Source organism: Ranitomeya variabilis, chromosome 2 (assembly GCF_051348905.1).
Source record: "Ranitomeya variabilis isolate aRanVar5 chromosome 2, aRanVar5.hap1, whole genome shotgun sequence".
Classification (NCBI taxonomy): Eukaryota; Metazoa; Chordata; class Amphibia; order Anura; family Dendrobatidae; genus Ranitomeya; species Ranitomeya variabilis.
Window position 1 is genome coordinate 560,261,600 of NC_135233.1, and position 16,363 is coordinate 560,277,962.

Below are 16,363 nucleotides of genomic sequence, written 5' to 3' on the forward strand. Positions count from 1 at the left end.
TCCGACTGAGGAGGGTCCAGAAGGCAGGGCGTTACCTACATTCTGGGCACTCTGACTGCGGGTAACAGCAGCTACGTAGTCTGCCTGGAGATTTCCACAGACCCATCAGCCAGCGCTGCTATGGGTACTACCTCTTCATCCACCCCAACACCTCAGGAGCAGTGCTATTTATGGGGTAGTTACCTTCCTTTGTGGTACTGGTCACTTGTACGGCATCACCTTCCTCATGGTTCCCATCGATCTCCCCATTTCCCTTACCACCATTACTTGCTCCTGTTAGGGGTTACTCAGCCATTTCACCCAGCAGAGTGATGTGGCTGAGTACACCTGCACCTGTAGACACATCATCATTATCAGATAACTGGTTATCAGGTACATGACTGTCAGGTAAAGCATGCAATTTCACATCATTATCATTAGCATCCACATTACCCTTAGTATTAGATTGGGGAATGGGTCAGGGACATAATATGCAAGCAGTCTCCCAAATCAGTCCCCAACAAAATATTGATGGGCATGTTTTCGGACAACCCCATTTTACCCTGCTTCCGAAACCCCAATCAATAAAAATCCGGTCCAACAACAAGGGACAGCAGATGCCCCAATCCCAGTGACAGTCAGGGTTTTCCCTGGAATAATCTCTTCAGGGGCTGCCAGTTCGGGTTGGATGAGGGTTCGTTCAGCCCCGGTGTCCTTGAGGCTTGTAGTGACATGGCTCCCCACTGTAACATGCTGCATGTTGTCACAGACTCTCCCAACTACCCCACCCACAAAAAGAACTGCTGTGTTAGGCCCTGAGGCCTTGGCTGGGGGTTCTTATGCTTGTCTGGACATGTGGCGCTGAGATGGCCAGTCTGATTGCAGGAAAAACACTTGTGAGGGTCATTAGTAGGCTGAGAACCAGATGCTCTGCATTCCTTGTGTGAACATTGCTACATACAGAGTATATATGTTTTTGCATTGGAGTGCCACATGGCCAATCCCTGATTGAAGGCTGGCTGTTTCATTTGGTATTGCACCTGTGCAGTTGCCATTTTACTTGGGTCCGCTGCACCCTGTCTGTGCAATTGTATTGAGGCACAGTTAGACAGGTAAGCATCTCAGCCTGTTTTTGTTTTTTTCTTGAGGGTCTGATGTAGGCCTGGTGCTGGCAAAGGGGACAGGGCCTCCAGTGAGTCCACTGGCAGGGGTACTGGAGTTGGTTGATTGCTCATCCCCTTTCCAGCTGCTGATGACCAGCTTCTGCACCTCCGATTTCCGGTTGGTCTAGTAGGTGTCGGCGAGATGTGCTGCTTTGTCTGAGTCTTTTGGCTCCCTGTCCATCACAAACTGTCACACCTCAGCTGGGCATAGATATAGGAACTGGTCTTTGCTCATCAGGTCCTGCAGCTGCTCAAAGGTGGTTGCTGACAGTCCTTGGATCCACCGGTCATAGTGGGTCCTGAATCCATGCACCACATCACTATAACTGTCATGTGGGCCACATTGGAGGTTCCAGAACTTTCTACGGTAAACCTCAGGAGTGAGCTGGTACTTTTTTTTATCAGGGCCTGCTTCTGGTCTGGGATGACCTCTGCCACTGGATTCAGGCTAACTCCAGCTGGTGCTCCCACTCCACTTGCCACTCGGCTCTCTCCACCTCCTGCTGGGCTAGGGCCTCTTGCTGGTATTGCTTGACCAGCTGCAAGCATCTCCCATTATCGTCTGCAGGGCAGTGTTGTAGAGCCATTTGCAGATAGTAGTCTACTCTACCGTGGTTGCGAGTAGGGCCAGCATTCAGAGGTTGGACCTCTGCAGCAGCACCAAATTCGCTTGTGCTGGCTTCTGCATCTGCTGGGCTCTGAGAGCGGTCCTGAGCGGCTTCCAGTTGCACCAGGTCTGTGACCAGTTGACTTTTGTTTTTGCCCGTGGGGTCAATCTGCTTCGACATGCACAGGACAATAATAGTGTCCTTGGACTGCTGCTTCTAAAAGACCTCTCCCAGCGTAACCACTGCCACCAATATATCATGAACCTGAGGTGTTTGGATGCCCCCAGTTCATCAGGGATTTATTCTAGCCCACTTTCCAGTTCTGGTTTGGAACTTGCAGGTCTCTGGCACCCCCTTACCCTCAGGACAGCCAGGGAACTACACCTAGATTAAGGAGTTGCCAGAAGGGCAGCTTTGCTGTGTACTGGCTATTGGGCATCCTGTAGTGGGGATATATAACTTATTATAAATCTCTGTCTGCCACTGCCAGAGTCTCCAAACAAGCCCAGAACACTTTGCTGCAACCAGCTCCTGATTTCATAATTAATATCGGGTCGGGAGCCAACCAAATCAGTAGCATTGATTTAGTTCTGAGGACATGATGGTACATTTAGAGCAAGGAGAACAAAGCTAGTAAAGTTTTATAGATTTTACTCCAAAAGGAATAGGCAGTGTTTACAAAAGTATAAAAAGACGTTACAAAATGAGACAATTACAATATGTACAATTACAAAATAACAATGGATTAAAGATGAAGGAACTTACAGTTATGTCATTCAATGGTATGTCATGTGGTGGCGGGGGAGGGGACCTTCCCATACATAAGGTCATATTGCACAGCCTGTCATAGCTGAATCTCCCAGCAAAAGACACCCTCCTTATTGGGCTTCATGTTCTTATTCCCTCTGTTCATGACCTCACTGAGTGGGCAGAGCTATGGAAAGCACTCCCCTTGTCCACAACGACTGAAAACTTACACCTTATTAATGTCATATTTCTGGTGGGAAATCTCATAGAGCGACGGCATAACTATCATCATTCTTGTTCTGAAATTGGGTTTCTATTAAGTCTACACATGAAGTGGATATATGACCAGGTTAAGCAGAAATCCATTTCTCAGATTCTGCTGGTGTTGGGGTTTAGAAAACTCACTGGTGTGTGATTCTACTGATGCACATTCCAAAAATGTAAGTTTCATATTTTTATGGCTCTTCACTACCAGTATTTTTATCTTATATAAACACCGTACTAAGACAAAGAAATCTTGGCTTTCCATGTGCTTCAGACAAAAGGCTGGTTTCTGATCACTCACACAATCCTGAGGGAGGGATGAGAAGGAAAGCTGCATCTGTGTACTTTACACAAACCTAATGGGGGGAAGGGAATCATGTGGGTGCTGAGCTGGCATATCATTTACAAAACCAAGGAGATGTAGCAGAGTTTTGGTGTGCATGGCTAGCACAATAATGAAAAAAATTGGTCATATTTCCTGACAGTTGTCTAATTGAAATGAATTATCACATATCCTCTGGATAATTGAAAACTTATTGATTGATGTTGGGATCTGCACTTTGATCCCTGTTAGAATGGACCTGCAGTGTGCATGCTCAACCTGCTGCTCCATTCATTGCTTATGGGGCTGTCAAGCACCACACTAGGCTTTTTCTAGCAGCCCCTCGAAGAATGAATGCCTTAGTGGTTGGCATCCAACCTGTTGCTTAATTTTATGATGGATATAAAAGTTAACTGTCAGGGAGAAAAAAAAAAATCACCATTCTGACAATCTGAGTAAGTTATCACTTAGCCAGTCGATACTTGACATCTTGTTTTCAATAGACAACCATTCTAGATAGTGTAGTATTTTGACTTTTTTGTGCTGCATATAACTTAGTGCTCATCATTCCTCTACTTTTTGATGTGATGTTCTTAGTATCTGAGTTTGCTAGGATATATTTTAGAAAACTGTTGAAAGAAATGTAGAGTAATAATATCAAAGCAGAAGTATCACCAACTTTCACAAGACAAATTGTATCAAGTAGATTTCTTAGATATGACAATGCAGGTGGTGTACTTATTTCTCAAAATAATGTCAGAATGATATTTATTTCAGATTTTAAAGAGCATTTTATGAGCCCAGCTAAACAGAAGAAAAGCTATGGATTTGAAGTATATTCTTTTTTGCTCATCCACCAAGCATGACTGACCGCTGCAGCTTGTACTGAGCAATGTGAGAATTCATCAGCAGCAGGGAAGAGGGACACTGAGGAGCTGTCAATCAGGCTAGCCTGTATTGTGAAATCTGGAGACAGATTAATAACAATAACATTTTTTTTGTACTACTGCATAGACAAGATATTGACACAAATAAACACTTTTTTTACCCTATGAATCATGTATCAATCAAGGATCACCAATCCCATAGTCCCCACCAATATGCTGGAAGTAATGAAATTTGGTACCTTAGTCTCTTGACCACTGCATCCAATCGTCGTCAAAAACTGATTAACTGCATTGCCAGGTGAGTGATTATTAAGCATTGTAGCTTTTCTTGCAGGCTGGAAACTCCAGAGCAATAGCACTGGAAATAGGGGAAAATTTAATATGTATCCCTAAAGGGGTATATAATAAATATCTATTATAAATCATAAATTACTCCTTGAAAAATGTAATAAGAATAAATTTTGGAAAATCCCTTTAGCTTAGTTTCATTAGGTATCAGAATGAATACATATAGAAACATCCTAATATTATTTACTTTTGTAATTATGTTGAAACATTAAAAATTACATGTCTACTAGATATAATTTTTATGGAGTTTGTATATTAGCTATATAAAAAATAGTATATTTTATATATGATCTCTTGTGGTTTGGTATGAATGTTTTCCTTTAAAAGTTCAGTATTTTATAAAAATCCTTAGTAAAATAGTTTAGAAAATCCTGCAGACGCCATAAATTAAAGCATTATATGGATCCAATTTCTATCCTTGGCCACTAGGGGGCAGCAAAGCTATGACAAATGACCACAAGTTTTTAATCTCAATGTGATGACATGTAACTTATCCGCTGAATAATTTTTGATATTGTCCTGACACATAAACACCTTGAACCACATTCTCAGAGGTTATTTGGGACACTCAAAGAGGAATTAAGCAAATCAGCATATATGCCAAAAGTAATTTTGAGAAAGACCTGCGGTTCTGCTGCAGTTTCCACGGCTCAGCGAAGTACGGAGATCTACTGCTCATTTCCACAGCTTCACAAATGCTCCATGTGATGTGGCTTTTTGGAAAAAACTATTTACATTTATTGTTTCCTTTTACATTGAAAGCTGTGGGGAACTTTTCTAGCCAAGGCATGGGAGCATTAGGAGAGACGTCTACATGCTTTGCTAAATTTTTTACATTTACACATCATCCTGTTCTCTTACATATTATTGGTTCAACTATGTTCTGTATTACACCTGTGGGGCCAAAGAAGGACACATAGTAGTTACAATCACCGCCATCTTTGCAGAATTATTTGCGTCTGCTATTGGTTTGTGTAATTTTACAGAAATCTTTCCCTTATTATGGTAAAACCTAACAAAAAAAAACAACTAGTAGAGAAAAGAAGAACTTAGCATAAATCATAAATTCTAACTAATCTAATTTTCTCAGTAATTTAAGAAAATCTATTGTTCACTGATAGCAGAAATTTCAGTTTAGGTTTTTTCTATGTGATCGGAAAACAACATAATGTAGGGACAGAGAGCATGATTCCCAGGATTTGTGCCTTGCGCAGCAGCTTCAGTACAATTTATCAGCAGATTTTCACTGCAGGACTAGGTCTCACATGCACAGCAGTCCAGCTAATCTGTGTAACCACGCCCCCAACACTGATTGGCAGCTTGCTGACAATGTGCAACAAAAGCAGCCAATCAGGGGCGCTCAGCATTCTGACAACTGCTACATCTACAGCAGGAAAAATTGGAATTTCGTTAAAACTGCACCAAGCAACCTAGTAAGTGACACATCTTTGGAATCAGAGTCAATGCCCCAACATTGTGCTGTCCTCAGCATATACAGCAAAAAACTGCTGACAGATTCCCTTTAAATATTATTACTTCTGAGGTATATCTGAAGCTGAACTGAAGAAATAAAATCCATCCATAAAGTTCTATAACAATTAAAGGGGTCTTGTTGCTGGATTATAGATTATATCAGTTCTAATCTAAGGGAGAACTACTAAGCAGTTGTAACCTTGCAGCGCCACCACAGGAGAAATGAGGAATGACATTTATTTTTAATAAGATACATTGTCTTCAATGTATTGTACAGAAATCTCTTATCTGAAGAAAATATTTGTATTCACTGATCGATAAGGAACTGGAATAAGGAACCCCACCTCTATTAAATCCAAATTTACTATCTGAAAATTATCTATAAATGTCATAATCTTAATTTATTTTTCTGTGTCCTGTTTGGAAGTTTGAAAATATTAATATTCATCATACATTAATATATGTAAAGCCAAGAACAGATCTGCTTTAATTTTTAAAATGTGTTATAGTGACTAAAGGGTTCCTCTAAATGATAAAAATGGCAGCTGCTATCCCTGGTGATGTCCTGGTAAAACATAAAGTGAAGATATCAGAAAATGTAAGCATTTATGGGTGATCACTAACAAATACACACAACATAATTTTACAACAATATCATATGTTCAAAGAGCTGTAAAATGCTTTTTCATTTTTTAATGTTATTTTCATTCTCTATTTCATTTTTTTGCTTATATCACTAATATTGAGTGGGATAATAAGGGCAATTCGTTTTTCACTTTTTTTGTATTTTGTAATCACAAATAGCCATTGAGATACATTTACATTTTGCTCCCCTATTCATAATAATTATTTTTCCCACGTATAGCCAGTGATTATATGACCACAGGGTCTGGAGAAGGAAGCTATGTCAACACTAGCCATGTAATTACATCAATTTGGAAAACAGAAATGGTAATAAACCATCTCTGTCTTCTCTATGAGGAGTCTGGCTGTGTCTGACAGTAAGTTTTCTGCCACTATAGTCGCAGAATCGTGTACAGCTGCTTTACTATATAGTGACATTTTATATGCAGAGCAGAAGGCGGACTGTTCAGATGGTCATCATCTATGGACCGTCCGCAAGTATTTACAGTACAACACAATACAACCTTTACAACGCATAAATGTGTCCATTCCTTTGCCTCTTGGCTTGACATATCCCAAGATAGTGTCAAGTTCGTAAAAACAAAATGTGATTTTGCAACGCCTTGATGCCTATGCTAAATGTGTTTATGTGTGGCCACCTATTGGTAGTGATGTGAATTGCAGCCTGTCAATAGTTTTGATAGTATGAGACGATAATCTCCAAGGATTGAACTGTGCATATATCATCTATCCATAGGCTAAAAAAGTCCAAGACTTGTATGAAAATTATTAAATTAGAGAAAAAAGCACTGTTTTTAATTCCAAACAAGCAGAAACTTTTTTTAACATTTTCCAAAGTGTATTTTTTAGTCTATAGGCTCCTACATAGCAAAATTGTAGTTGAGACCTACCGCCACTCTGGGCTCTATTGGATAGGGTCTCCATGCCGCCCTATATTCTTCTATGGGGAGCATTGCTTATAGGAAAATCTCCATGGTCCCATAGGGGTTTATCACTGATCTGGACCAGTTGGGTTCATAATCTGAGCATGTATATGGGGACTTGGGGAATAAGATGATACATATAAAATAAAGCAAGCATAAATATTGTTTTTTTTTCAGTGCATTAAAATATGATATAATATGTTAATTTCTCCCAAATCGTAATGTATATATAAATAACTTATTTTTAGTATTCTTTTATTTTTATTGGACATTTTTGAAGGTTTCCAGCCCCAACCATGTGAATTTGAATCACATTTTTTGCCTTTTTACTTTAATTGTTTGACTTTTATAGTTACAATCAGTTTTTTTTAAGCAGAAAATTATCTCGATCCAATGACATTTTATTTTCACGGCTTTAGAAGGAAACCAATTTGTATTATCACAGTTTCAAATAACTCCCATTTACATAGCTGCTCCAGCAAAGTGACATTTTAATTTAATTATCCTTTTTTTCCGCTAATGGTCTTTATTTTTCAGTGTCTATGTGTAAAATGCCGTGGGTTTCATTATATTTCCCTCTTGGTGACAAATTGTGGTGCAAATTTATAAACTGACAAAATTCAGCGTAAAAATCGGGAGGTGAAATTGGGGATTTTTGCTAAGAAATCCTGCCTAAATGATGAAGTATCTCCACACTTCAAGAATGTGACTCTTGTATATGTTGAATATCATGAATTGCTAATTAAGAATACAATGAGATATCGCAAATATGAGGATTAATCTGCAATGTGCAACAACATACGGCAGGGTTAACGTCTTGCAGGTGAACCCTTTCACAGCCAAATCATGATGATTAGTACATTAAAAACTGTAATAGTAATAATAATGACAATCATCGTCATCATAATGACAACAGCACTACTACTTCTAAAATAATCATGTATGGTATACTAGGATTTTTAAATAATAATAATATAATAATAATTAGAATTATAATGATAATAATAATAGTAATTACAATAATAATAACAATAATAAAAATAGCAATGATAGTAATTACAATAATAATAATAATAATAATAATAATTATTATTATTATTATTATTATTATTATTATTATTATTAATTTTTTAGTAGTTATTAGCATAGTATCTCTGGTGCTTCTATAATATTTATAATGATCATAATTATTATTACTATAGAAGCACAAAGCACCACAGATACTATGCTAATAGCAATACTATTAAAATTATTATTAATAATAATAATAATAATAATATAATAGCTTAACTACACTTATGATACACAGTTTAGCACATGTTCGGTATACATTGATTATTATTATTAATATTATTATTATAATCAGTCATAAAATTGCTAAATCATTTAATACTACTTTTAAAAATATACTTTTATTAGGAATAGTTGATATATCATTGTTAAATAGTACGTAGAGAAATGCAAGAGCGCAATGAGGTCTTATCCACCTGACAGGGTTGATATTTATAAGTTGATCTGCTCACCTTGTGTGGTTGTGGTGGACACAACACTTCTAGAGCTTGAGAACTAGAAGGTTTATTGTCAACGCGTTTCAGAGTCCACTGACTCCTTCTTCAGGACAACCATACTGTACGGTTATCCTGAAGCAATCGGTGGACTTGAAACGCATTGACAATAAACCTTCAGCTCAATTCATCTATATGTGTGACTTAATCTGGAGAGCGCAGAAATACTTCCTATCCTTTTACTTAATTCTAATGTTAAATAATAATCATAAAAACAATACTATGTATAATATTACAGCTAATCATATGATTATTATCATTATTATCCTTATTATAGTTTTTAATTGGTATTGTTCATATTATTATTATTATTATTATTATTACTAATAATAATAATAATCAATATTAACTTTACAGCATTAATGTTCTCAACAGTCCTCAAAAAATCATTATAATGTGTTAAATATTAATTTTATTATAAAAGGCAGAATATAAACTATAAATTAAGCATAAACAATAAAAAAATAAAAATAAATAATAATAATAATTTCTTAAAATTTTAAAAAATATATAATTATTATTATTATTATTATTATTATTACTATTATATCTTGTAGTTCTAAGAAATAATAATAAAAGTAATAATAATAATAGTCATTTTTATGATTGCTTATGCACATAAAAAGATCATACATAGAAGTTGCTTTTATTTGGCAGGACGTGGAGTGTCTGCAGCTCCATAGCCGGGATCCCCAGGGATTTCACACGCCGCCATAAAGACCTCCAGGAGGCTAAATAATTACATACTTAAAATGAAAATCGACTGTATGTTTGTGTGTATTGCCCAGTTCAGTTTTCAGGTAATTGGCATTTTTATTCTTTTTGGACACAGTATTACTATGCAAACTTTTTGGCTTTTTCTTGAAACAATTTCATGCATAAAAAATTATATTTGTTTTAATTATTTTAATTGCAATATAACCTAAGTCACATATTAATACATGATCTGTCTATACATAGAACAATGTTATATGTAAATCAGGGTAACATGCACGTAGCCTACATAACCTGAACCTACAGCATTAAATACAAACAGTCAGTGTTTTATGCAGTGATGCCCAACTGTCAGCTCTTGCACTGCACCTAATCCTCATTTGCAGTGTTCAGCTGATAGTATAGTTAAGGTGTAATTGCCTTTCCAGGAAATGATTAGTCTGTTTTGCCTAAGCAATAGAAACATTTCTCTTTTTTTCTGCTTTTGTAGAGGTACTTGCATTTTCCCATTTTTACTATTACCATTATGTGTATATTTTTGTATATATTCTTATTTTTGAGTACTTATCTATTTTTGTGATCCCTCCATATGTAATTTTCATAAACAGTACAGAAGATCCTTTTCAACCACTTTCTGATGTCGGATGGGATAGTACCTCTGACATCAGAAGCCCCGCTTTGAGGTGGGCTCCGGCGGTGAGCCCACCCCAAAGCCATGACATGTCCGCTATTTTCAACAGCTGACATGTGCCCGCAATAGGCGCAGGTGAAATTGCGATCCACCTGTGCCAATTAACTAGTTAATTACCGCTATCAAACTCTGACAGCGGCATTTAATGCGTGCTTTGGGCCATCGGGATGGAAGTACTCGCACTGCTGACCCAAGTCACATAATCGGAGGTCACAGCGGTGCGTCAGCATGACAACCAGACAGCGTCCGACTGGGGTGTCTGGGGCCCACCAGGGGAATGGACTCTAGGGGCCCACCCTACAGCTGTATGCAAATATCTGTCATTATAGTGGAGCATCAGCTGTAAAACACCGGTGGCTGCTGCACATCTACCGTGTGCCCCAATAACAGGGATGTATAATTACGGTAGTTTACATTAATGGGGTTCTTGGTTAAAACAAGTTATCATCGATCCATGGGCTCCACAGGATAGGTGATCGCTTAGGTCCGACCATTAGAAACTGCACCGATCGGAAGAATGGGGAAGTTTTATCCCTGACAGGACACTTTTATCACTATTTTAAAATGCAGCAGCAGGTGGGATATCTGACCGCAGCTCCATTCATTCTCTTTGGGGCTTCCAGAAAAAAACAAGTGCAGCCACAGAGTGAATGCATGGATCAGTGATCTAGTCGGACATGCCACTCCAGTCTAATAGGGATAAAAAGTTCCACATTTTGCTGAATGGGTCCAAGCAGTCAGACCCCCCCACCAATCAATACGTTATCACTTATCCTGTGGAGAGGTGATTACTTTTTTCCACAGGAAACCCCCTGTAAGTGCATCTCCGCCACTGTGTACAAAGCATTAAAACTCTAATGGAAATAAAGAATCTTCTCCTAATTAATATCAGAGAGAACAAATGACCGCCATACACAACACAATCCACTATACCAAGACCAATATTACCACATACAGGAAGAAATACCACCACACCATGACCAGACCACATAGTGACAGAATAATAATACATACAAGGGACAAATACCACCACACCATGACCAGATCACATGTTACCACCACATAGTGACCGAATAATATGACATATTAGGGCAGCACAGTTCAGAGGTTAGCACTGCAGCCTTGCAGTGCTGGAGTCCTGGGTTCAAATCCCACCAAGGACAACATCTGCAATGAGTTTGTATGTTCTCCCCGTGTTTGCGTGAGTTTCCTCTGGGTACTCTGGTTTCCTCCCACATTTACAAAGACATACTGCTAGGGAATCTAGATTGTGAGCCCCATCGGGGACAGTGGCAATAATGTCTGTAAAGCGCTGTGAAATTAATAGCGCTATATAAATGAGTAAAAATAAATAAAAATAAATATTACTAGCATATAGGGACCAAATGATACCACATACAAGGAGAAATACTGCCACGCCGTGACCAGACCACAAATTACCAACACATAGTGCCCGAATACTGCAATATTGATTATGAATACAAACCACAATACTAACAACACTGTTATTACCACCAGTGACAATGTACACAGTACCTCTATATATAGTGTCAGAGTACAGGTAATACAGTGATCACCAGTGACATTATACACAGGAGCTCTGTACACAGTACATAGTGTAAGTGTACAAGCAACACACTGACTCACCGGTGACATCTGTAGTTGAAGTCTTTTTTCGTCATCTAGTGCAGACCGCCAATACTTCTTCCAGCAAAGACTCATCTCTGCAGAAAATAACACAGTTAGCTATAGCTGATCGCTTCCAGAGCACATTCCCCACTATTTTCCTCGACTTCTATACTATGTCAGATGAAGAAAAAAAGACATAGCGCTACCCTGCTCAGTAGCATGACCCTTTTGTTCTCTCCATGGAAGACAGTAAGATCAAAAGTAAATTACAGCAGTAATAATGTCCCCTGATTGGCCCCTACAGCAATTATGTCCCCATTTGCCACCATAAACCAATAATGTATGTTCCTCATCCTGACCTCAATACAGTAATTATGTCACCCATTTATTTATTAAGGTGCCAGATCCTTGGCCCCTTTATTTAATGTCTCCATCTTGGACCCCAATGTCCACCTTAATAAGGTCCCTATCCTGGGCCCCTTCCAGTAATAAATGTCCTCATCCTGGGCCCCTTTATTTAATGTACCCTCCCTGGGCCCCTATGTCCGTCCCTATGGCCACTACCTTGCCCAACTACAGAGGGGGGATTCTTCTCACCTTCTTGCGCTCCCCAGCATCCTCTTTTGGCTGTATATTCGGCGTGGTCATTACAATGGCTGGCGACTGCAGCTGTGACAGGGCGCTCTGCTTTGTGACAGGCTGCGCGCTGACATCACATAGCAGTAACATTGAAAGGCCGCCGGCCTATCAAAGACTGCAGGAGTCATTTAACAAAACTGCTATGTGACTTCAACACATGGCCTGTCACAGAGCAGAGCGCCCTGTCACAGTAGCAGCCGGTATTCATCTTGATGTGCGTTGTCGCCAGGGTCGGCTCCAGGTTTTCATGGGCCTTGGGCGAAAGAGTATCAGTGGGCCCCTTTAACACATGCCACGATTCCTGATGCACAGATAAAATAACAGATATAGTACAAAATATAGGCACCACACAGTGCGCCATACAGTATTATGGTCAACACATAGTGCTCCATACAGTATTACGGGCACCTCATAGTCCTCCATGCAGTATTATGGGCAACCACATAGTCCGCCATACAGTATTATTGGCCCCATATAATGCTCCTCCATACAGTATTATTGGCCCCATATAATGATGCTCCAGACAGTATTATTGGCCCCATATAATGCTCCTCCATACAGTATTATGGGGACCTCACAGTCCTCCATACAGCATTATGGCCAACCACATAGTCTGCCATACAGTATTATTGGCCCCATATAATGCTCCTCCATACAGTATTATGGACACCTCATAGTCTTCCATACAGTATTATGGCAAACCACATAGTCCACCATACAGTATTATTGCCCCATATAATGCTCCACCATACAGTATTATTGGTCCCATGTAATGCTCCTTCATACAGTATTATTGGCCCCATATAATGCTGCTCCATACAGTATTATTGGCCCCATATAATGCTCCTCCATACAGTATTATGGGCACTTCATAGTCCTCCATACAGTATTATGGCCAACCACATAGTCCTCCATACAGTATTATTGTCCCCATATAATGTTCCTCCATACAGTATTATTGGCCCCATATAATGCTCCTCCATACAGTATTATGGGCACCTCATAGTCCTCTATATAGTATTATGGGCCCCATGTAATGCTCCTCCATACAGCACATCATGGGCCCCGTGCTCCTACATACAGTATTGTGGGCCCTGTGTTTCTCCACACAGTATTATGCCCCCCAGCTCCTCCACACAGTATTATGGGACCCCTGCTCCTCCACACAGTATTACGCCCCCCCAGCTCCTCCACACAGTATTATGCCCCAGCTCCTCCATACAGTATTATGGGCTCCCCGCTCCTCCACACAGTATTATGTCCCCCCGCACAGTATTTCCCCCCAGCTCCTTCACACAGTATTATGCCCCCCCGCACAGTATTATGCCCACCCCTGCACAGTATTATGTCCCCCGCACGGTATTATTGCCCTTGCACAGTATTATTGCCCCCTACACAGTATTATGCCCTGCACAGTATTTTCCCCCCAGCTCCTCCACACAGTATTATGCCCCCGTAGAGTATTATGCCCCACACAGCATTTCCCCTCCCAGCTCCTTCACACAGTATTATGCCCCCGCACAGTATTTCCCCCCCAGCTCCTCCACATAGTATTATGCCCCCCGCACAGTATTATGCCCACCCCTGAACAGTATTATGCCCCCCTGCAAAGTATTATTGCCTCCTGCACAGTATTATTGTCCCCTGCACAGTATTATGCCCCCGCACAGTATTTCCCCCAGCTCCTCCACACAGTATTATGCCCCCGTACAGTATTCCCCCCCAGCTCCTCCACACAGTTTTATGCCCCCGTACAGTATTTCCCCCCAGCTCCTCCACACAGTATTATGCCCCCGCACAGTATTCCCCCCAGCTACTCCACACAGTATTATGCCCCCTGCACAGTATTATGCCCACCCCCGCACAGTATTATGCCCCCCGCAAAGTATTATTGCCCCCTGCACAGTATTATTGTCCCCCTGCACAGTATTATGCCCTGCACAGTATTTCCCCCCCAGCTCCTCCACACAGTATTAAGCCCCGGGCCTCGCACAGTATTTCCCCCCAGCTCCTCCACACAGTATTATGCCCCAGGCCCCGCACAGTATTTCCCCCCCACCCAGCTCCTCCACACAGTATTATGCCCCTGGCCCTGCATAGTATTTCCCCCCCCCCAGCTCCTCCACACAGTATTATGCCCCAGGCCCCACACAGTATTTCCCCCCCCCAGCTCCTCCACACAGTATTATGCCCTGGGCCCCGCACAGTATTTCCCCCCCAGCTCCTCCACACAGTATTATGCCCCCTTCCCCCTGCACAGTATTATGCCTATCCAGCACAGTATTATTGCCCCCCCGGCACAATATTATGCCCCCGCTTCTCCATATTTATTATGGGCCCCCGCCCAGTCAGACATAAAGAAAAAAAAATCCTCACCTCTCCCGTTCCCAGCGCAGGTCCGGTGCACTCAGCGTCTCTCCAGCTCTGCAACACTCAGGGCAGAGAGGCTGAGCGCGCAGTGATGACGTCATCGCACCCTCTGCCCTGAGACGTCGCAGAGTCAGAGGGCGCTGAAGACGCTGCAGCTGCCACAGGAACCAGGAGAGGTGAGTATTAGAAGGGGGGCCCGATGCCAGCGCTGGCACGGGGGGGCCTGGTCGTGGCGGCGGTCGGCGCCGCCTGAATATTTAAAGGGCCCGCGCCTCTTTTTTTTTTCTTCTTCCTTCTCCTCCTCCTTCTCCTCCTCTCTGGGTTGGGGCCCACCGGGCATTTCACCGGTATCCCGGTGGGCCAGTCCGACCCTGCAACCAGAGGTCTCCTTGAGACCTCTATGGTTGTTAATGCCTGATTGCTATGAGCGCCACCCTGTGATCGGCGCTAATAGCAATGCAGTAATTCTGCTACATAGGGGCGATCTGAGCATCGCCTCTATGTAGCAGAGCCGATCAAGTTGTGGCAGCTTCTAGTCTCCCAAGGAGGCTATTGAAGCATGCCAAAGGGAAAAAAATTTTGATTAAAAATATGAAGTTCAAATTAACCCACTTTCACCCCATTCAAAATAAAACAATAAAAATAAAATCCAATATAGACATATTTGGTATCACCGCGTTCCGAATCACCTGATGTATCAATAAAAAAAGGACTAACCTGATCGCTAAATGGCATAGTGAGAAAAAAAATCAAAATGCCAGAATTACGTTTTTTTGGTCACCGCGACATTGCATTAAAATGCAATAACAGGTGATCAAAAGACCGTTTCCACACAAAAACGATACTATTAAAAATAACTCAAAACGCAAAAAATAAGCCCTCGGCCAACCCGAGATCACAAAAAATGGAGAAGCTACGGGTCTCAGAAAATTGCTCAATTTTTTTTTTTTTTTTTTTTTTTTTAAGCAAATTTTTGAATTTTTATTCACCACTTAGATAAAAAAGAACCTAGACATGTTTGGCGTCTATGAACTCCTAATAAAATATATAATCACTGCACTCATACAGGAGAAGGTTTGCTTCAAGTGGATAATTTATTGGTGAAAAGTGAGGCGACAGGAAAAAATTAACTTTTCACCAATCAATAGCTTTGATCAAAATGTTGCTGAAAAAAATGAAAAATACAATAAATATTTCAAAATAAACATATATACATCTAATATATAATTGCCAATCGGCTCTGTCACAGCTTCCGGCGAATTCTGTCGCTACCACAATCCACCGTGGCCTGAAGGCCACAAACTGCACCTCCAGAATGCTATTGTCTGGAGATCAGCGGCGCTAGCACACACACCCAATGCACACACTCCTGACGGTAGCCGTGGCTCATATCCCT

General features: G+C 40.8%; 1 long non-coding RNA gene across 1 annotated transcript in view; it reads right to left on the reverse strand.

Annotated features, from left to right (window-relative positions):
• LOC143809717 (uncharacterized) overlaps positions 1-16,363 on the reverse strand; it is a 358,196-nt gene that overhangs the window by 324,834 nt on the left and 16,999 nt on the right. The window contains exon 2 of the long non-coding RNA XR_013222414.1: positions 4,210-4,359. This is a non-coding gene — a long non-coding RNA (uncharacterized LOC143809717). The remainder of the gene's footprint in view (positions 1-4,209; positions 4,360-16,363) is intronic.